The sequence below is a fragment of the Heterocephalus glaber genome, unplaced genomic scaffold (genome assembly GCF_053883595.1).
Source record: "Heterocephalus glaber isolate CG9 unplaced genomic scaffold, H.glaber_assembly_v1.0 deba00001481, whole genome shotgun sequence".
Taxonomy (NCBI): Eukaryota; Metazoa; Chordata; class Mammalia; order Rodentia; family Bathyergidae; genus Heterocephalus; species Heterocephalus glaber.
Genome location: NW_028258317.1, coordinates 20,083,837 through 20,107,692, shown reverse-complemented (window position 1 = coordinate 20,107,692; position 23,856 = coordinate 20,083,837). Strand labels below are relative to the sequence as shown.

At 39.6% G+C, this 23,856-nt stretch overlaps 1 long non-coding RNA gene across 1 annotated transcript in view; it reads right to left on the bottom strand.

The window, feature by feature from the left end:
* Positions 1–354: 354 nt before the first annotated feature.
* The window catches only part of LOC147825862 (uncharacterized), a 269,968-nt gene continuing 246,466 nt past the window's right edge, over positions 355–23,856 (bottom strand). The window contains exon 4 of the long non-coding RNA XR_015440036.1: positions 355–4,058. This is a non-coding gene — a long non-coding RNA (uncharacterized LOC147825862). The remainder of the gene's footprint in view (positions 4,059–23,856) is intronic.

Genomic DNA, 23,856 nt, shown 5'->3' with positions numbered 1-23,856 from the left:
TTCCATACATAAAAATAACTTGAAGGGATCTATGAAACTAAATATGGAAGCCTAAAAGTATAAAACTTTAAGAAGAAATCATAAGGGAAAATATTTATGAGTTTAGGGTAGGCAAGAACTACCTAAGAACTACCTAGGAAACAAAAAATATGATGTATAAAAGAAAAAATTAATAAATGAGATTCCATCAAAATTTAGAACTTTAAATGACATCATTAAAATGAAAAGTAGTCCTTAAACAGACCATATTTACAATACATATAACCTAAGAGTATAATATATAAAGAACTCTTACAGCTCATTAATAGACAACCCAATTAAAAAGTACACATAAGAAGATGATAAACAGCCAGTACAGCATAAGGAAAGGTGTGCAACTCTAGAATCAGAAAAATACTAATCAGTACAATAACAAGATTGAATTATACACCCATTAGGGAGATGAAGTTAAAAGTTTTAAAAGCCTTGTCACGACTTTTTCTTTTTGTTGGCTTTTCCCCCTTCGCATTTAGTTTGTCAAGCCCAATGGATTCATTCTGCTGGGCTTCCTGGGGTTGTGATCCTCATTGTCTTTTCCTAGGGGATTGTCTAAAAATTTTTGGAGTGCTGGTTTGGTATTCATGAAGTTCCTAAGGTGCTCTTTATCATGAAAGTATCTTATTTCTCCATCAATTTTGAAAGATAGTTTTGCAAGGTACATCAATCTGGGTTAGAGCCTGTTTCCCTTTAGGGCTTGAAATACATCACTCCAAGCTCTTCTTGCCTTGAGGGTTTGCATTGAGAAGTCTTCTGTGATTCTGGTGGGCTTTCCTTTGTATGTGATTTGTTTCTTTTTTCTCACTGCTTGTAGAATTTTGCTCTTCTGTTGGATTTCTGGAATCCTAACTATTATATGCCTATGTGTAGATTTTTTTTGATCAAGGCTAGCTGGAATCCTATATGTCTCATCTGTATGTCAAGTTCTTTTTCCTTGCTTGGGAAGTTTTCTGCCATCACTTCTGTGAACATGTTTTTTATGTCATTTGCACCCTCTCCTCTTCATTGCTGCCAATCAGTCTTATGTCATTCTTCTTTCCATCGTCTAGCAGCTGCTGGGTTGATTTCTCATGTTCCCTTATAATTTTGAAGCAATTTTTCTTTTCCTGGTCACTAATTGCAATCTTATCTTCTATATCTGAAATTCTATCCTCACATTGGTTCATTCTGCTGTGTAGACTTTCAGTGGAATTTTTAATCTCCTGGAAGTCTGTTTGTATCTGTTTTATGGATTCCATTTGTTTCCTATGTTGGGATTCCATGATGTTCCTCAGCTCCTCTATTTTTTCATCTGTGTCCTCTCTAGATTTATTAATCATGTCTTGCACTATGAGCAAAATCTTTTCTGTTATCTGAGTAATTATTTCTGATTTCATTTTTCCCAGTTCCTCTTTTGTTGCCAGTTCAGAGAGTCCAGGTGGTTGAGTATCAGATTGTTCCATCTCATTTCCCCTTGGGGTTGCTGTAGGTGATCTGGAAGTCCGTTTTTGAGGCTTGTTTACGTGTCTTCTCACTTCCATGGTGGGGGGAGGCTTCTGGCTCCTGCACAGCTCATCTTCTCTGCCCTAGGAGCTTGGAATGGCAGTGGGGGAGCCTCCTTCCAGGTGCCAGGACTGGCTCACCTTCTCTGCCCTAGGAGCATGGAATGGCGGTGGGGAAGCCTCCTTCCAGGTGCTGGGACTGGCTCACCTTCTCTGCCCTAGGAGCGTGGAATCTAGAAAATCTCTTTTAAAACTATAGACAAACTATTATCTTTCAGTTAATGCAAATTAACATAGTGATATCTTTCCCTCTCTGTAGGTTATTATGAATGATATTGCTTAAAGCAAACATCTGAGAATTTCATATTTACCTTTTTGTTGCCAATTTATGACCTTAATTCCTCTAGTCAGAGAATATCTTTGCTATGATTTCTAATTACTCAACATTTGTTATGACTTCTTTTATAGGACAGTATGTAACTTTAGAAAATTTTTCATGTGTACTTTTAAAAAAATGTGACTTTGGAAGTTGCATAGCATTCATGAATTTCAATACCTCATGTTTGTTAATTATTTGCTTCACATATTTTGTAACTTCACCAAATTTTGTCCATTTATTTCATCCATTACGAACAGACATGTGATATAGCATTCCTCTGTGATTGTGGATTTTAAATTTCTCTTTTAATTTCTGCCAGTGTTGGCTTTATACATGTTGAAGCTACACAATTAGGTGAACACAAATTTAGAACATTTATGTCTTCCAGGTGAAATGACCCATATGTTTTGCAATGAGTCTTCCTATTTTGTGTAACATTCCTTGGAATTCTATTGGCTGATGTTAATCTAGCCTTACCAGCTTTTTGTTTTGCTTTGGAGGAGCAGGGAGGAGTTAGAACACAAAGAATTTGCATTTTATATAGCAAGTTCTCCAAACTTTTCATTTTCACTTATCCTATTTGTTCATATTTAAATTGTATGTCTTGTAAACAAAATTATATTTTTTCCATACATTGATAATATTTGTTTTTAGATTAGAATAGTTTACTTATGCTTAATTTATCAGTGCACTTAAATTTAAACCTATTATGTTATATTTAATGTATAGGGTCTTTCTTTTTTCTCTTACTTTTGAAAACAATTAAAATTTTTATATTTCACTTTCTTCTTTTATTTACTTTCTTATTAGTCTTTTATTGATATCTATGAGATTAAAATGGGCTTCCTTTACTTAAAATGGTGTAATATATATTTATACTTCTATGACTCCTGTGATAATGTTATGATGTTAGAACAATAAATCTCTGTCTTACAATGTTATTATCCTATATTTTAATTAACCATTTGTCAGGAAATTAATAATATGTTTGATATAGATGTTTAACACACTATGACATTATTTTTATTATTCTGCATGAATAATACTCATTTAGATTACCTGTATACTTGCCCTGGAGCTTTTCATGGATCCCTATTCCCTTAGCATTCTTGAATTCTACATATTTTTCCTCCCCCGGGACAATAGGAGGCTCCAGGTTGTGACTCAACCTCTTGCCTTTTTTCACTTTACTTATATCCTAGGCTTGCTTTACACACAGTTCACCAAGTGCCTCAAGGTAAGAAGCATCGCTGAGGCTTCTCTGTGCTTCTTTTCTCTCTGGAATCTCTGTTTGCCTTGCTATGATAACCAAGATCTCTCACTTTGTCTTCCCAGCCCTGTGAGACCAGCAAAAACTCTGCTTAGTCACCCTTCTCTGCTTGGCTTCCTGATGGGAATCTCAGTCTCTTGTTCTCTAAAATCAAGACAACATGGAATGTCAGTCTCATATTCTAGAGTTTCCTTTCCTCTAATACTTTGTTTTTTTATATCTTGCTACTCCTTTTAAAAAGAATTTTTAATACAGTTTAACTAGTTTTACTCCCAAAGGAAGATTGGATGGACTGCAAGCTACCAGATTATGTTTCAAAGTAGTAAATATCCCTGATTATTCTCATGAGTTTTTAACAGAAACCTTCAAATTTCTTGAAGGAAGTGGTAAAAGAGAGTTATCATATATTTTTTTAAAAATATGTTAAACATATATTTACACAAACTTTATGTTATAAAATTCAGTCAGTTCAGTAATAGGACCATTTATTTGTTGGTGCTTTTTCATGTGTAACTATTAAATAAAAAATTACTTTTTAGACATCAGATACCTTGCTGTGGTCTGTTCATTTTATTGAAGAAATTGAAGCCTAAGTAAGTTAAGGATTTTGTCTATCATATCATTACTTTTTAGCAGCCCCAGGACTGTAGCACAGATCTTGAGATCCCTAGTCAAGTACACTTTCTGCTTGCCTTAGTCTTCTCAAACAAAGATGCAGGTATACATTCTTCTTTCAGGGTTATTGTAACAAGACAGCAAGTGAGATGTTCATGATTTCTGGAAATATCCATCAGGCATACAGGTTTTTTACTCGATCACTCTTACTTGCCATTAAAGATAACATTAAATTTTAATTAAATACATCGGGGATTTACCTCAGTGGTCCCGCCGTCTGTCTCATGAGCACAAGGTCCCGAGTTTGATCACCGGTACAAAAGAAAAAAAAAAAAAAACTTAATTAAATACTGTCTACAGTCATACCACTCTGAACATGCCTGATCTCATGTAAATTTTGATTAAATATTGTCCACATCAGTTTTTCAAGTCTTTTGTAGTCTTGAGATTAGGCTTGAGTTTTTTACTATAACTAAGCAGACTAGAGAAAATCCTTATATCAAGGGACAACCTATAGAGGTTCTTTCTCACCTAAGTATCTGATACCCTGATAACTGGTTCTTTCATTATATTTTCCAAGAAAAACTTTTCATTTTCATTGGAGGGACTTACAGACATGTTTTTTTTAATTATTATTCTGTAGTAGGAATATAGCAAGGAAACAAGCATGCAAACTTATTAGGAAACAATATTTTAAAAGCTCTAAAATATTATATGTTTAGCTTTTCTCTTAATACCCTGGGGATGAAATTTTCCAAGTATTGAGGTACCATGTTTTCTTTATGGTAGGTTAGGAAATATTATTTTTCCCCATATCATCACATAGCAAGTGATCATTAGCCAGCTAGGTGAGACTGTCTTTTGTGTAAGGCACTTCAACTAATGTGCACAGATTATTCCCACTCACATAAAAATATATTGAAATTATAATTAATGGCATTTAACTATTCTGAATACACATATTTAAATATTTTATCAACTCTACAATCAGGATACATGTTACAATTGCTGGTTTTCCATACTTCATTGGCAGTGTTTAAAAAACATTAGCAACACATAAAATAATGGTGTATTGTATGTTCAATATGGTATAAGAGTAAATTAATTACAGAATTAATGAATTATTAGAGTTTTACAAATGAAGCCATATGAGATAAATATATTTTTCAACTCAATAATCTTCTTACTCTGTATTTGGTTCATTTTTCCCTGTAATTCACTGAAAACAAATCAGAAGTATGTTATTTCATTATATGTGTATTCCAGAAACCCTATTCAGTCTGGATTTCAGGTCAGGAGAGATTCCCCTATATTTATGTGTCACTACCATCCTCTACATCAAAGCCTTGGTGTCTCTAATCTTTTCATCTCTTTTGCTTCTTCCCTCATTGGATCCACGCTGCTCATGTCCCTTTGGTTGTCAGTTACCTCCACGCTACTTCACGTATCTCTTCCACCTTTTCTTGCAGCTACAAAATTAATTCAGTTTCCTATTATCCTCCATTCTAATGATCATTCAGCCTTGTCTCCACCTCACTTCACATTTCCTACTATTTTCTTGATTTTGAAACGAGATGATGAGAAATGCTTTCTCTATGAACCTCACAGTATTCTTGCGAAGATCAAACACATGAAAACTCCCCAAAAAGTATTAAATTTGATATAGATACCAAATTATGTTATATTTTATTTCTTTTCATTTTTACCACATCCACAGTATATAACCAAGAGCTCAGTTTGAGACACTCGTGCTCCCTACTGGGATGCAGGCAGCTCAGGCATGTTTTGCAAACTGATGAGATAGACCTGTCAGAAGCCTATTTACATGTCTGAGGAGCCTCCTAGGAGAGAGCTTGAGTTATATCTCCTCCTGGGGTTCAGACATATGTGGGCATGTCTAGCAAACTCTGACAGGTCACAAGTGGAAACCTGAAAATTCTTTCCAAAACAGGTTTGTCCTACATAAGAAGGAGCCTAGCACAAGGAGTTTACCCCAGTAGAAAAATGTGATTGCTGGTAAGAAATAAGGACTTTGAATACAACATAGTGATAGAGACTCGAATCTGTCCTTAGTTCCATTTCTGGGAGCTCCTTAAGTAAAAATAATCTTTCTCAGAAAAGTCACTGTAATCTGAAAACAAAAGAAGGGGAAGAAAGACAAGGAGGAGTGGAAATGGCTCAAGCCACAATTAGGCAAACACATTAGTGTAGAGAGAAAGAACTTAGGCAATTTCAAATGTCAAGTCTCCTAATTTCCCTTCCTGCAACTCACAAAGTAATCTTTTTAAAAGTGGACTCATTACTTTACCCTCCTATTAAATATTCTTATATGGCTGGCCATTTCCTACCAAACACATTTTAAAATTATTTAGCATGCCATACAAAACCTGTCATATGCTATTCCATACTCCTTTTGTTACTCATAAAATAAGTGTGGTATTAAATAACAGTAGAAGAATATTGTAATACTAAATATTAAAATTATAAAAATTAACCTGGTGTTTTATCAGAATTAGATAAAATGTGTATCTATTCAGATATGGTCCTTTTTATAGATTTTTTGGGTTCAAATATCAATACTACACTAACATGGCAAACCAAAAATTTAATCGTAAATTTTATTACTTTTAATTTACAAAAGACACTAGCAAATAATACTGGCATTATTGTTGTTCACTTTTCCACTTTGATATTTTTGCTGTGAAAATGACCTTCTCCCATTACAGTTTTTTACCAGTAGACTCAAAGTAAGATGTAAAGCATCATCCACCATTGTCAGCTCCAACCTAATGTGTTATGATGAAGACATGATAAAGGTCTGATAGTTAAAATGCCTTTTGTCCTTGTCATTTCTTCCCCTGCTCAAGTTAATATCACCATTCTTAGTTTCTTTTTTTTTCTTGTTTGGTTTGCTTCATTTTATTTTGGGATTATTGTTCATTCCTGTTATTATTATTATTTTAGGAATATAAAATTCCCAGAGAAGAATAGTTTTTTATAACTTTCCAATATGAATCCTCTGTGCAATTTATTTTATCATATGTTATCAAAAGTATCTTTTCACAAAAAGTGTTATTTTAACAGAAACTATTTCTCATACTCAATAGCATTCATTCTTTTAATCTTTCTAATGTATTTATAAGCTTTTAATCAATAAGTATCTTTCCTATTACATTTATTTGCATAAGAAATATTTCAGCATCATGGGAATATTTTCTTTAAACTAAGACTTTGCAGATATTCACACGTGAACTAAGGAGTATCTATAAAACCAAAAACAAATCCAAATCCCCCCTCTAAATGATGTTAAATCAGGATTTTTGGTCTTGTCTGAAAGAGGGTAAGGACAACAGAACTATGGTTTTGTGAAGAATCTTGAGCAGTTCACAAAATGGAAGGAGGGACAGCAAGAACCAAGAAAGTCTGCCTTGATATGTTACCATTACTATTAAGTATTACTCACAATATTGTGGTATAGGTTAAATAAAATACATCCTTCAATATATACATGCCAGAAACAACAACCTCAGTATTTGTTTCCTCCAGATGTTCCCAGATTTTCATTGTTTGGAAATGAAAACATGAAGCACATTCTTTCCAGTACCATAGCAATACATCATCAATGTTTCAGGAGATAATGATAAAGTAATGTGTAGGAGAAAACACACACACTATGTATCTTCAAGAGTCCAGAGGCAGAGGTCTCAGATGAACCAGTGGTAGAGCCAAATCTGTGATTTACAATGATTTCAGAGGAGTTTAGGAGTAGCAACTGTTGATCTTTCTTCTCTTTCTACTTATCTTTTCTCTCACCTTCCTTCCCAATCCCTGCCAATAATTTTCAGGAAATCAGAGAATTTACAGATAACAAAAAAGAGGTTTAGTGAAATTCTTTGGTTTTATGACATATTCATAAAATTAAAAATATTGCACAGATTTTTCAAATTTGATTTTTAACACAATCCTAAACAAAGCATTTTTTCATGAGCTTTTGTAAAGGTATGGTTCCTTAAATATTCTCCCTGGAGGAAGATTTGGGGAAATGGTGACTGCATACAACTCTGTTTTCAACACATTCCACTCCTCTCTACCTGGGGATCTTAGGACAGACTATTATGAGATATATAGATGACTGAAAGCACAATTCAACCATGAAAGTCAGTATACACAATACACTAGTATTTTCATATATGGAAATTATAAATAGAATCAAATTTATTCTCATGGATAAAACAATGAGTTAGTTGAAAGGGGAATGCAATCAATGATTGTCATACCCATTTATTATCTTAACTTTCTCATGTCTAAGTCAGTTTTTTAATCCTTAGATGATAGGTAGAAGTTATCAAAATTAAAGAAATCTATCTTACTGTTATTTTGTCTTTTTGCTGCTATCTCCAGTGCAGATAAAAATCCTTCACCAAAATGTTTCTGGAAGGATGGTGAACTAAAAGTACTGAATTGCTTGACAAGACCTTCGGAGACACAGCAGTTAGGCAGAGATATCCTTCATTTACTTTTCTGCTCAGGAGCAATGTTTCCTTACTGCCTCTTATGCACCACAACAATTGATATAAATTGGAGTGGTTTAATTGCTCTATTTTTGTAATTTTTCTGCTATATTGCACTTCTGTTGGAGAAACACTTCCTCATCCCAACATTGGTCTTTTATAGGCACTTAAATGTCCATGTCTCTCTGACTACAGCTTTTCAAGAGCTAGGATTCTGTTTTACTTGAGCTAGACATGTACCACATCCTCACTCCTCAGTAACAGTAAGTGGTCCAGAGACAGAGGACCAGGGGATGTCAGTCTGGAGCATCAGAATCTATCTGTTTTCAACGTGGAGTTAGAAGTGGAAAATCGTTGACTTATTAATGGTAACATTTGAGCCATCCATGCTTATAAAGTCTGTAAGAGTTAAATATTGCAAATAGTATATATGTCCATCAACATATGAATGGATAAGTAAAAGGTGGTATTTATACACAATGCAACACTACTCTGCCATAAAAAGAGATAAATGAGGCATTTGTAGGTAAATAGATGTAACTTGAGAACATAATGTTAAGTGAAATAAGTCAGATACACTCATAAAAATTACATGATTTATCTTACATTAGGAACTCAAAATATACATAAAATAAAAAGTAAAAGAGAAGACAGACATAGGAAGTAGGGAGAAGTTCAAATAATTGCTCAAATTACCTCTTCCATTGTTTCAAAAATGTTTTAATATGTATGCTAATTTGTTTCATTTTATATTACCATTTTCTCTGTATTACCATTTTCTCTGAAAATGGTTCATTGAAAAGAAAGGTTTTTGCTATTATCTGTTTCTTATTTGTAAGAGTCGTTTTTGTCTATGACTTGTACTCTGAGTAACTACTTTTTAGGATTATGATACACCGTGTATTAACTTGTTATTCTCTTATTATTTTGTTATGAAATTTTGGGATTTTTTTTCATGAAAAAGTCTATTGTTCCAGTTCCAGATAGAAAAAAGTTGTTCTGAAAGAAAAATTCAACAGTGGTGTGAGTGTGGGAGGGTGCTTTTACATTGTTTACATGGCCATATTTTTTGTTGTTCCAGGTATCACTTATTCCTGAAAGCTGAATTCTTTCTCTCCTCTACTCTTCTTTTTTGTGGTACGGGGGATCAAACTCCGGTCCTTTCACTTGCAAGGCAGGCGGTGGAACAATGGAGCTAAATCCCCGGCCCCTCTCCTCTACTTTTGATATAAGTCAATCCACTCCTTTCTCCTTGCCTTAGTGAATTCAACTGAGGTTTATTTTACTTAACTGCCCTAGGTGCTATAAACCTACTCATAGAAAAAAAGCAAAGATTGATTATATAAATATTTGACAATTTCACCCAAGGATAGCAGTGTCTGTTTTAACTTGATTTTCATGACAGTATCATTTATTTTTTTATTTTATTAAATTCTTTTATTGGTACATTGTAGGTATACAACACTATTACATTTCTCATTGGGAATTGTACCTTTACATAATGCATCTTGGTTCTTATTTTTTCCCCATGCCTAGCCCTCCCTTCACCCCCCTCCACCCTTCCCTATTTACAAAGACTTTATTTCCATTTTTTCCATTTCTCAGCATTTTTCCTTTCCCTTCTCTCCTTTCCCCTGCCCCTCCCACTACCCCAACCCCTTTGGAACTTTTCTCACTATTTGACATTTTTGATTATTCATTCTAATCATTGGTACATTTTAGGTATACAATAGAATGACATTCATCATTGGAAATTTGCACCTTTACATAGTCTCACTTGGTTCTTATTTTCACCCTTGCCCAGCCCTTCCTTCAACCCCTCCAGTCCTCCCTATTTACAAAGATTTTGTTCCTATTTTTCCATTTTCTCATATTAATCCCATTCCCTTCTAGCCTTTCCCCTAGCCCTCCCACTTCCTTCCCCTTTGCCCCTTTTCTTCCTATTTCACATTACCTATTAAACATTTAGTCCTTATTTACACTTTCAGTTTCTCACACCAGAGAAACTATTCGGTATTTATTCATGTCTGTCCTATTTATTTCACTTAAGAGTATCACCTCAATGTGCATCCACTTAGCTATAAATGTCTCTAATTTCTCATTTTTTATGGCTGAGTAGTACTCCATTTTATTTAAAAAATCACATTTTCTTTATCCAGTCTCCAGTTGATGGGCATTTGGGCTGTTTCCAAGTTTTAGCTATTACAAACTGTGCTGCTATGAATATGGGTGCACATATATCACTGTGGTATGATTCTTTTAATTCTTTGGGTAAGATCCCTAGCAGCAGAAGAGTGGGGTCAAATGGGATATCCAGTCCTGGTTCTTTGAGGTATCTCCATACTGATTTTCACAGTGATTGCACCAGTCTACACTCCCACCAGCAGTGGAGCAGGGTTCCTCTTTCCCCACAGCCCCACCAGCATTTGTGATTGGTTGATTTCATGATAGCAGCCATTCTTTCTGGAGTGAAGTGGAATCTCAGGGTTGTTTTCATTTGCATCTCTCAAATGACCAGTGATGTTGAACATAGTTTCATGTATTTATTTGCTATTTCTACTTCTTTGTCTGAGAAATGTCTGTTCATTTCAGATGCCCATTTTTGGATTGGGTCTGTAAATTTGGGAAGTTTGATCTTTTAAGTTCTTTATAGATTTGAGATAGTAGACCTTTGTCTGATGAAGAGCAAGTGAAGATTTTTTCCCACATTGTGGGTTGTCTCTTCACACTATTGGTGGTTTCTCTTGCTGTGCAGAAGCCTTTTAATAAGAAGAGATCCCACTTGTTGATTGTTTGTGCTAGTTCATGGGCAACTGAGGTTTTGTTCACAAAATCTTTTCGTACCCCAATGTCTTCAAGGGTTCTACCTAACCTCTGTTCCAACTGGTTCAGAGTTTCTATTTTAATATTTAGATCTTTAATCCATTTTGATTTTAGTTTAGTGCATGGTAAGAGATATAGGTCTAGTTTTAATCTTTGGCAAGTTGAAGCCCAATTTTCCCAGCACCATTTATTAAAGAGGCTATCTTGCCTCCAGTGAGGGTGTTTGGCTCCTTTGTCGAAGATGAGATGGCTGAGTGTGTCTGGCGTTGTTTCTGCATGTTCTAATCTGTTCCACTGGTCCTCAGGTCTGTTTCTTTGCCAGTACCATGCTGTTTTTATCACAGTAGCTTTGTAGTAGAGTTGCAGGTTGGGGATTGTGATACCCCCTGCCATGTCTCTGTTACCTAGAATTGCTTTTGCTATTCTGGTCACTTCTTGTTCCAAATGAATTTTGGGATTGTTTTCTCGAGGTCTATGAAGTATGCTGCTGGGATCTCAATTGGAATTGCATTAAATCTATATAGCAGTTTTGGAAGTATGTCCATTTTCACTCTATTAATCCTTCCTACCCAGGAACAGGGGATGTCTGTCCATTTTCTGATATCATCTTCAATCTCTCTTTTCAGAGTGCCAGAGTTTTCAGAGAAGAGGTCTTTGATTTCTTTCATTAGGAGGATTCCTAGGTATTTCAGTTTTTTGGATGCTATTGTGAAAGGAATTATTTGCCCTATTTCTCTCTCAGTGAGTCTGTCATTGGTGTAGAGGAAAGCTATTGATTTTTGTGTGCTGACCTTGTAATCAGCTACTTGACTGAATTTGGTTATTAAGTCTAGGAGACTTTTGGTGGAGTTCTTGGGGTCTTCTATATAGAGTATCATGTCATCTGCAAATAATGACAATTTGACCTCTTCATTACCTATCTTTATTCCTTTGATTTCTTTCTCTTGTCTAATTGCTGTGGCTAATGTTTCCAGAACTATATTGAACAAATTGGTGATAGTGGACATCCTTGTCTTGTTCCTGATAATAGTGTGAAAGATTTCAGTTTTTGACCATTTAGTATGTTATTGACTATTGGTTTTTCACAGATGGCTTCTATCAGTTTGAGGTAGCGACCATCTATTCCAATTTTTTGTAGGGTTTTTATCATAAATGCATGTTGGATTTTGTCAAATGCTTTTTCTGCATCTATGGAGATAATCATATGGGTTTTGTCCTTGGCTCTATTGATATAGTGTATCACACTGATTGATTTGAGTATGTTGAACCATCCCTGCATCCCTGGGATGAATCCCACTTGATCAGGGTGTATGATCTTCTTGATGATCTTCTGCATTCTGTTTGCCATTATCTTATTAAGGATTTTTGCATCTATGTTCGTTAGTGAGATTGGCCTATAGTTCTCTTTTTCACTTGAGTCTTTCTCTGCTTTGGGGATCAAGGTGATGCTTGCTTCCAGGAATGCATTTGGGAGTATTGCTTCCCTTTCAATTTCATTGAAGAGTTTAAACAGTAGTGGCAGCAGTTCCTCTCTAAATGTCTTGTAGAATTCAGCAGTGAAGCTATCAGGGCCCGGGCTTTTCTTAGTTGATAAGTTTTTAATTACATTTTCACTTTCATTGGTTGATATTGGGTTGTTTAGTATTTTTATGTTTTCTTCGTTCAACTTTGGTAATTCATATGTATCTAGGAATCTGTCCATTTCTTCTGTGTTGTCCATCTTATTGGCGTATAGGTTCTGGAAGTAGGTATTGATGATCCTCTGGATTTCTCCTGGGTCTGTTGTAATTTCACCCTTTTCATTCCTAATTTCCTGGATTTGGGCCTCTTCTTTCCTTTTTCTGACAAGATTGGTTAAGGGTTTGTCAATTTTGTTGATTCTTTCAAAGAACCAACTCTTGGCTTCATTGATTTTTTGTATCGTTCTCTTAGTCTCCATTGCATTGATTTCTCCTCTGATCTTTGTAATTTCCTCCCTTGTATGAACTTTGGGGTTGTCCTGCTCTTCTTTTTCTAGAAGCTTGAGGTGCAGCATCAGGTTGTTTAATTGGGCTCGTTCTGTTTTCCTAATATGCACATTCACTGCTATGAATTTCCCTCGTAAGACTGCTTTCATTGTGACCCATAGATTCTGATATGTTGTATTGTCATTGTCATTTAATTGAAGGAACTGTCTGATTTCTTCTTTAATTTCCTCTGTGACCCATTGGTTATTCAGAAGTGTGTTGTTCAATTTCCATGTGTTTATGAAATTTTTTGAGTTTCTTTTGCTGTGCATCTCCAATTTCATCGCCCTATGGTCTGATAATATACAGGGGATAACTTCAATTCCTTTGCACTTACTTAAACATTTTCTATGTGTGACTATGTGGTCTATTTTTGGGAATGACCCATGTGCAGCTGAGAAGAATGTGTATTCTGATTTTGTGGGGTGGAAGACTCTGTAAACATCTGTGAAGTTCATTTGTTCAAGAGCTTGATTGAGTTCTAGAATTTCATTACTTATTTTTAGTCTAGTTGATCTATCTATTTGTGACAGTGGGGTGTTGAGGTCCCCCACTACAATTGTATTAGTGCATATATGACTTTTCATGTCCATTAGTATTTGTTTTATATAGTTGGGCACACTAGTGTTTGGTGCATAGATATTTATGATTGTCATCTCTTCCTCTTGGATTGTTCCCTTTACAAGGATGTAGTGTCCTTCTTTGTCTCTCTTAATCAGTGTTGGTTTGAAATCTACTTGATCTGCAAAGAGGATAGCTACTCCTGCTTTTTTTCGGGTTCCTGTTGCATGGAGTATTGTTTTCCACCCTTTAACTTTCAGTCTATGGGTTTCCTTTTGAATTAAGTGTGTTTCTTGTATGCAGCATATTGTTGGATTTTGTTTCTTGACCCATTCTGCCAGTCTATTTCTTTTGATTGGTGAATTGAGACCATTAACATTGATGGTTATAACTGAAACGTATTGACTTGTCATTGCCATGACTTTTTCTTTTTGTTGGGTTCTCCCCCTTTCCATTTAATTTCTTGTCATGCCAGATGGGTTCATTCTGCTTTGCTTCCTGGGTTTGTGATCCTCAATGTGTGTTCCTAGTGTGGGACTATATGAGATTGAAGGTTACTCCGTGCTCCTCCTCCCTCTCTGAATAAACCATGTGATGTCATTTCTGGGAATAAAAAGATTCACAGAATGCACAGTGTTCTTTGAAATTACCCAACTCCCCATAAACAGGAAATGTACTGGAACATGCTGTCTACTATCTAAATGTACTGGAACATGCTATCTAAATCCCCTAATGGTCAGCATCTCACTTTTGTAATCTCTGCTTGCTAACTTCCCCTTACAACCCCTATAAAAGAGCCTCAGACTCTAAGCCAATTGCCTCTCTAAGCTACTTTGCTTTGGGAGTGCTGTCTGGCCAGGCTAATAAAGGTCTGTTTTACTTTCCAACTTGTCTGGTGTGTTACCTCCCGGGTGTTCTTTGCTGCAGTCAGCTCCTCGGAGCATTTGGTAAGGCCCTTGGTGTTACATTTTGGAGGCCCCAGTGAGATCCCCTGGCAGGAACCCCAATTCAGCCAAGACCCCGTGGCAGGATCCAGCAGGAAGCTCTTGGGCACAGACCTCAGAAAACCTCTGGAGGTAAGATTTTGGCAGGTTGCAACCATTTGTTAAGTCAGGAGTGAGGTGGATGATGAGCCAGTAAGCCTACCCTGACCCCAAAGTTCCTGAAGAGGAACAAGGGAAGACTTAGTTTTACTTTTGTTGTGGTGCCCGTTCATCTTGTCTTTCATACGTTAGTGTCCTGTTTTGTGTTTTAATTTTACCTTACAGAGATGGGAGGATCCTGCTCCAAAAGTACCCCACTGGATTGTTTTCTCACTAATTTTAAATTAGCTTTTTCCCCTGAACAGGAGGACGAATATGGGGTTAAATTCTCTCAAGGAAAGCTTCGTTCTCTGTGCCAATTGGAATGGCCAGCTTTTGGAGTTGGATGGCCACCCGAGGTCTCCCTTGAGCTGAGCCTCTGTCAAGCTGTATGAGGAAAGGTCACTGGTCGTCCCAGCTACCCTAACCAATTTCCCTACATAGATATCTGGGTCCAGGCTTGTGAAGAGCCTCCGGCCTGGCTGCAGTGCTGTTCCCTGTGGACTGACACTCACATTTTGGTCATGGCACCAAGGGGACACTGAGAAGTTAAAAAACGGGCTCCCAGGCTGGTGCTCTCACAAGATCCTGATCCCTTAGACCCCTTAATAAGACCCCCACCCTATGTGGAGCCATCAACCTCCTCTGATAAAACCAGCCCTAGATCTTGAAACCCTTTCTATCCCCCTCTTCCCGAGGGGGATAAATCCCTGGATTCTGTAACCTCTCCCTCTCACACACAAACAGGAGCCGCTTATGATCCCAGTGGAGCCCCCTCAGAAGGGACTGGTTCGGTTCCTCTTTTACCTCTTCAGGAAATAGAGCAAGGTCACTATGTATATATCCCTTTTCCTACCAGTGATTTATATAATTGGAAACATCAGAATCCCCCTTTTTCAGAAAAACCCCAGGCTTTACTGTTTTTCACACCCATGATCCTACCTGGGATGACTGTCAACAACTCCTCCAAGTCCTTTTTACCTCCGAAGAAAGGGAAAGAATTTGAGGGCAAGCCATAAAATCAGTACTGGGAGGAATAGAGGGCCCTCTCAATGAACAACAATGAGCCCATATTGAGGCGCAACTTCTGTCCACCCTTCCCCGGTGGCAAGTTAATTCCTCGGGAGGGAGAGAGGCTCTCCAGAACTATCATCAGCATCTCCTGGCCAGCTTGAGGGGAGCCGCTCGGAAGCCTACCAATTTGAGCAAGGTAAATGAGGTCCTTCAAGGATCAGAGGAATCTCCTTCTGCCTTTTTGGAGTGTTTGTTGGAGGCATACCATACGTATACTCCTACCGATCCAGACACCCCTGCAAATCAGCAGGCAATAAATTTGGCATTTGTTACCCAGTTGGCCCCAGACATTAGAAGGAAGCTGCAAAGGCTAGAAGGATTTGAGGGAAAAAATAGGGAAAAGTTGATGAGTGTAGCTATGAAGGCATACAATAATAGGGATCCTCTAGAGGAAAGAATGGCCAAAAAGATGGGAAAGGCAACTATTGCTGCCTTGACAGATGGAGGTTTTGTCCAAAAGGAATGAGAAGAAAATAGAAAAGGAGCTAAAAGTAAGGTACAGCCTCTGTTAGAAAAGGATCAATGTGCATATTGCAAAGAGAAGGGCCATTTTAAGAGGGACTGTGAAAAGTTGAAGAAAAAGAGAGAGAAAGAAGCTAGGAGAGGAAGAGATGAGGTTCTTTGATTGGGTGAAGAGGATTGACGAGGCCAAAGCTCATGGCCGCTTAACCCTAATGAGCCTATGGTGACTTTGGAAATAGGGGAAACAGATGTCCAATTCCTTGTGGACACTGGCATGACCCACTCTGTCCTGAAGACCCCCCTTGGAACCCTCACTTCCTTAAAGACCTCCATTACTTGAGCCACAGGAAAGTCGGCCTCCTACCCTTGGACCACTAAACAAACTGTAAATCTAGGAAAAGGCAATTGTCAATTGTTGGCCTCTGCCACCCCTGCCCATGTGTGGCAATACCCCCTCCAGTTGGAGGCCAAGGTGAGGATCTCTAAGCACATCCACTGACTCCAGGAAGCCGGCATCTTGGTCCCCTGCCAGTCGGCCTGGAATACACCCCTGCTTTCTGTGAGGAAGCCTGGCACCTCAGACTTCAGACCAGTACAGGATTTGCGGGAGGTAAACAGCTGGGTGGAGACCATCCACTCAATGATACCAAACCCCTATACTCTGTTGAGTCTCATCCCTCCTGCTCATGTGTAGTACTCGATATTAGACCTCAAAGATGCATTTTTCACCCTGTTCCTAGCACCAGTGAGCCAACCCCTCTTTCCCTTCGAATGGACTGACCCAAATACCGGGACTCTCAGACAGCTGACATGGACCCAGCTGCCACAGGGATTCAAAAACTCCCCCACTCTGTTTGGGGAAGCTCTCAGCAAAGATATATGAGAGGTAAGGAGAGTTTTTCCCCAAGCAACTATTCTTCAGTATGTAGATGACCTCCTAGTGGCAACTTTGATGAAGAGTGTCTTGAGGCCACCGAGGGCCTCCTGGAAGCCCTTCAAGACCTGGGATATTGGGTGTCCTGGAAGAAAGCTCAGCTCTGTCAGACCAAGGTAACCTACTCGGTGGGCTATATCCTTGAGGAAGGAAAGAGGAGGCTGGCAGAATCCAGGGTATCAGCAATTCTCCAGATTCCGGAGCTGAGCTCAAAGAAACAGGTGCGGGAATTCTTAGGGGCAGTTGGGTATTGCAGAATTTGGATTCCTGGCTTCGCTGAGATTGCCAAACCCCTGCACAAAGCTACTGCAGGGGGAAATATGCCCCTCAAATGGACTGAGACTTGCCAGCAGGCATTTCAATTGCTCAAGACTGCACTTGCATCAGCACCAGCCCTGGCATTACCAGACTTAAACAAGCCCTTCATTCTTTATGTAGCGGAGAGAAATGGGGTAGCCAAGGGAGTGATTACTCAGCTTTTGGGACTATGGAAGCAGCCAGTGGTATACCTCTTGAAGAAAATAGACCCAGTGGCCAGAGGGTGGCCTACCTGTCTGAGGACGGTAGCAGCAGCTGCTGCTCTAACCCAAGAGGCTGACAAACTGATGTTCGGACAGGATTTGACTTTGATCACTCCCCATGCCATTGAGCCCTTGTTAAATAGCTCGCCTAGCAAATGGCTGTCTAATGCCAGACTGTTACAATATCAAGGACTCTTGTTAGAACAGCCATGCATTAAGTTTGCCACCACCACTAGCCTCAATCTGGCTACTCTACTCCCGGAATCTGATGAACAGATGCCCATCCATAATTGACTCAAGACTCTTGAAAACTTGAGGGGAGGGCATCCGGATTTAATGGACCAGGCCCTCCCCTGTGCAGAGACAATGTTCTACACTGATGGGTGCAGTTTCATGTGTGACGGCATACAGTATGCTGGGGTGGCAGTGGTCAACCAGGACCAACAGGTGGAATGGGAGCAGGGGCTACCCCAAGGGACATCAGTGCAGAGGGCTGAGCTGATTGCTTTGACTAAGGCTCTGGAACTGGGGAAAGGAAGAAGGTTAAATATATTCACTGACTGCCATTATGCTTTTGCCACTGCCCATGTGCATGGGGAGATTTATCAGAATAGAGGGCTGTTGACCTCCAAAGTAAAGGAAATTAAAAACAAGACTGAGATATTGGCACTGCTACAAGCCATCTGGTTGCCCCGAGAGGTTGCTATCATCCATTGCCATGGGCACCAAAAGGGGTCTAGCCCCAAGGTGATTGGTAATAATGTTGCTGATCAGGCAGCAAAGCAAGCCGCCCAAAAATCAGTGGGGAAGCAAATGGTTCTGCTTCCCACACCAGTACTCCCAGGAAAACCTGAATACACAGATAAAGAAGTGGCAGAAATGAACAGGAAGCACTGGACTCAAGGAAAACATGGGTGGTGGATGACTAATGATGGAAAGGTGGTGCTCCCAGCCGCTGTAGCAGACACATTGATGCACGAACTACATGAGTCCACCCACCTCGGCAAGAAAAGGATGATGGCTGCCCTGTGACCCCATTTTGCCAGTGAGGGATTGGCCCAAAAGGCCCAGGACATGGTGAGATGGTGCCCCAGCTGCCTCAAGGTAAATGCAAATCGGGTGACCGGGCCCCCTGGGGTCCGACACAGAGGATTAACTCCAGGAGAACATTGGGAATTGGACTTTACTGAAATGAAGCCTGGCATGTATGGGTAAAAATATTTACTTGTTTTTGTGGATACCTTTTCAGGATGGATAGAAGCATACCCCAATAAGGGAGAGACAGCTGAAGTAACAGTCAAAAAGCTCTTGACAGAAATAGTTCCTTGTTTTGGCTTGCCCCTAACCCTGGGGTCTGACAATGGCCCAGCCTTCATGGCTAAAATATCTAAATTGATTGGTAAAGCTCTAGGGATAAAATGGAATTTACATTGTGCCTATAGGCCTCAGAGTTCAGGGCAAGTAGAGAGAGTGAATCGAACTTTAAAGGAGGCCCTAACTAAATTATGCCTGGAGACTGAACTAGGCTGGATAGAGCTTCTCCCCTTTGCTCTTCTTCGCACAAGGTGCACTCCTAAGCCACCCCTCAATCTGTCACCCTTCCAGATCATTTACGGGTGATCTCCCCCTATTGTCCCCTTGGTTGATTTGGAGTTGGGGGAAAAGCCTTCCCACCACCAGCTCCTTAAGTCTTTAAAAGCTGTCCATCAGCTTCAGAGAGAATTGCATGATAAACTAAGACAGATCATGCCTGATTCCAATGAAAAACCTTTACAACCCTTACCCTATACGCCAGGAGATTTGGTTTTTATTCACAGGTTTGATTCCAAGACCCTGGAATCACTTTGGAAGGGACTAGTTCCTGTTGTCCTGTCAACTCCCTTGGCAGTGAAGGTAGCCAGACATCCTACCTGGATACATCACAACCATCTAAAGGCGGGACCCCCTTTGGATATCATGAAGGACAAATGGAGGGTTGTCAGCCAACCAGGAGACCAGAAGCTAAGACTAGGGCAGGTTGGAAATACTTCTCATTCATGTTGATAATCTCTGGAACTTCAGCAGTATTGCCCCCTCAACAACTGGGCCACACCGGGAATGTTTGGGTTTATCTGGCAGAATCACTTAACCTGTCTGAGTTCTGTTTGAATATAGATGTAAATTTCCATTATGTATTAGGATGCTGTCTCATCCCAGTGTGCACCTCCTTAAGTTTAATACAGCCTTATACCTTGTTTAAAGATATCCTGGGAAAAAAATCTCACAAATGAAGATAGTTACAATTTGGGGTGTCCCTCCTATCATATACCTAAAAATACTGTCAAGTTATACACACCCCAGATGATTATGCTAAATAATATCCATTGTACCATGTATGAGAATTGTACAACCAAGTGCCTGAAATTAAAACAATCTACTGGGATGCCTTGCCATACAGAACAAAAAATTATGTATAACAATGGTCATATCCCCTTGCCATCAGGATGGTTTTATACCTGTGAAGGAATAACTTTCAATTATATTCCAGCCAATCTAACCAAAGCCCATTGCTGTCTGAGTTGTCTAGCTGTAGTTTTACCAGATAAAGCTGATCTGATTATGCCAAAAAGAACTAAGCGCTGGTCACCTTATACTGCACCAGGATGTGATGATGATGTAGGTTTCTTAACAGATGCTCAAGTAATACCTATGATAGCATCTATGCTTGCTCAGTCTGCTATAGAAATTCATGCTGAAAAGGTAGTGCGAAAATTGGCATGCAAGGTGGTCAAAGGTTTAAATGCTACCTCATCTGCCTTGGCATTAGTTAACCAGGAATTACAAGAACAGAGACAGGCAATATTAGATAATAGAGCAGCCATAGACTATCTGTTGCTTTTTCATCATCAAGGATGTGAAAGAATAAAAAATATGTGTTGTTTCAATCTGACTGACAATAGTCCAGGAATTAGAGAAAAGATAAAACAGTTGGAAGAATTGACTGAAAAGGTACATAATGAAAAAGTAAGATGGGACCTGTTCCAATGGCTAACTAAATGGTTGCCCAATCTACAATGGTTAAAACAGCTTTTCCTTGTAATAGTAGTTGTATGCATATGCTTAGTGTTGTCGTGCTGCTGTATACAATGTTTGCCCGTGGTCATACATAAGATCACATAAAATCCACAAAAAACAGTGGGGAATGTGGGACTATATGAGATTGAAGGTTACTCCATGCTCCCCCTCAGCTTCTGAGTAAACCATGTGATATCATTTCTGGGAAGAAAAACAAAGATTCACAGAATGCACAGTGTTCTTTGAAATTACCCAACTCCCTATAAACAGGAAATGTACTGGAACATGCTATCTACTATCTAAATGTACTGGAACATGCTATTTAAATCTCCTAACCATCAGCATCTTGCTTTTGTAATCTCTGCTTGCTAACTTCCCCTTACAACCCCTATAAAAGAGCCTCAGACTCTAAGCCAGTTGCCTCTCTAAGCTACTTTGCTTTGGGTGTGCCTTCTGGACAGACTAATAAAGGTCTGTTTTACTTTCCAACTTGTCCAGTGTGTTCCCTCTTGGGTGTTCTTCACTGCAGTTAACTCCTTGGAGCGTTTGGTAAGGCCCTCGGTCTTACACTAAGATATTGTGTAAAATTCTTTGGAGTGCTGGTTTGGTAGTCATGAAGTTCCTAAGGTGCTCTTGGTCATGAAAGTATCTTATTTCTCCATCAATTAGGAAAGATAGTTTTGCAGGGTACATCAATCTGGGTTGGAGGCTGTTTTCTTTCAGGGCTTGGAATATGTCACTCCAAGCTCTTCTTGCCTTGATGGTTTGTGTTGAGAAGTCTGCTGTGATTCTGATGGGCTTTCCTTTTTATGTGATTTGTTTCTTTTCTCTAACTGCTTGTAGAATTTTGTTCTTCTGTTGTGTTTCTGGAATCTTAACAATTATATGCCTATGTGTAGAGTTTTTTTGATCAAGGCTATTTGGAGTCCTATATGCCTCACTTACTTGTATGTCAAGCTCTTTTCCCCTGCTTGGGAAGTTTTCTGCCATTATTTCTGTGAAGAGATTTTTTATGTCATCTGCACTCTCTCCTGCTTCTTCATTTCGCCCAATCAGTCTTATGTTATTCTTCTTTGCATCATCTAGTAGCTGCTGGATTGATTTCTCATGTTCCCTTATAATTTTGAAGCAATTTTTCTTTTCCTGGTCACTAATTGCAATCTTATCTTCTATATCTGAAATTCTGTCCTCACATTGGCTCATTCTGCTGTGTAGACTTTCAATGGAGTTTTTCATGTCCTGGAAATCTATTTGCATCTGTTTTATGGATTCCATTTGTTTCTTATGTTGGGATTCCATCATGTTCCTGAGCTGCTCTCTAGATTTATTAATTATGTCTTGCACTAGGGGCACAATTTCTCCTGTTATCTGAGAAATTATTTCTGATTTCATTTTTTCCAGATCCCCTTTTGTTGCCAGTTCAGTGGGTCCAGGTGGTTGAGTATCAGAGTGTTCCATCTCATTTCCCTTTGGGGTTGCTGTAGGTGATCTGGAAGTCTGATTTTGAGGCTTATTTACATGTTTTCTCATTTCGACTGGGGTGGGGGGCTGTTAGCACCTGCAGGGATTACCTCCTCTGAGCTGGGAGAGGTGGGACAGGGGCCAGGAGTAGCAATAGGGATGGTGGCCCAAAAGCCCTTTCCTGTGGGCTGGGAGCAGCAGGAGGGATGGTAGCTGGGAAGCCCCTTCCTCTGGACCAGGAGCAGTGGGACGGTGGCTCAGAAGCCCCTACCTCTGGGTCAGGAGCAGTGGGAGGGATGGTGGCCTGGAAGCCCCTTCCTCTGGACCAGGAGCAGTGTGACAGAAGGTGGCCCAAAATCCCTTTCCTCTGAGCTGGGAGTAGTAGGAGGGATGGTGACCATGAAGCCCCTTCCTCTGGACCAGGAGCAGTGGGACAGTGGCTCAGAAGCCCCTACCTCTGGGCTGGGAGCAGCGGGATTCAGTACCTTGGTCTGGTGGTCTGGTGTCCTCTGTGTCTTTGTAGTGTGGAACCAGGTGGCTGCCTGTCTGCAGTGGGGTGATTCGGCATCTTCCACGCAACTCAGGACCTTGGTAGGGCGTGGGCAGACCTGCCTGTCTGCAGCAGGCTGATTCAGCATGTTCTGCATGACTGGGGACCTCAGTAGGGCCAACAGTATCATTTAACATTGATCTTACAGTGAATTGGAGTTCACAAAGTTGCCTTTTTTTTTCAGTACTGGGGATTGAACTCAGGACTTTGCAAGGCAGGAACAGTGCCACTGAGCTAAATTCCCAGCCCTGAGCTTTCTACTCTTGCTAGGAAAAACATGTAAACACTTCTAAAAATGATTTTATATCTTAGTGAATAAAGAGACAAATATGCTAAAGGAATTTTAAGTAGCCTCTAATTGTAATTATATATTTTTTCAGTCTTGTTTTGGATTTTATATCCTGAGCTATTTGTAGAACAGTTATATTGTAATGAAAATAGTAGAGAGAGCCTCCCCCATCACCAAGAAGGTGAGCCTCTCAGGCCACCATACCACCTCCCCAGAGAGCCAAGAAGCAGAGCTCCCTCAGCACTGAGGAGGTGAACCACATGGGAGCCAGCATCCCTCCCTCCCCCATGGCAGTGCCAAGCCATTACCTGGATCTGCACCCCAGAGTTGCAGAAGTCATAAAGGACATTGTTCTGAGCTCAAGAAGATAGAGCAGAAGTGAACAACAGAAAGAGGGCCTCTCTGAGGCTCCTTGAGGAAAATTAAAGCCCACCAGAAAAGTGAAGAAAATCTCTGCCATAAAGGCACACAAGACCACCTTAGTTGGGGGAGCAGTGGTGTGGACCACAGCAGTTCTGCTACAAGCAGATCCCAGGAAGAGGCCACCCTGACCACAGAAGCTGGGACATGCCAGCCCAAGCCAGGGCCCACCGGGAAAAGAGCTGCACTGGCACACAAGCAACAGCCAGAGGTTCACCCCAATACCATCAGTAAATGTGCAAGACCCTAGCCAGAAGCTTGCTCACACAATGAGAACTGGGGTGCACAGCCCCCAGCCAAAGACCCTCCCAGACAACAGCTACATAG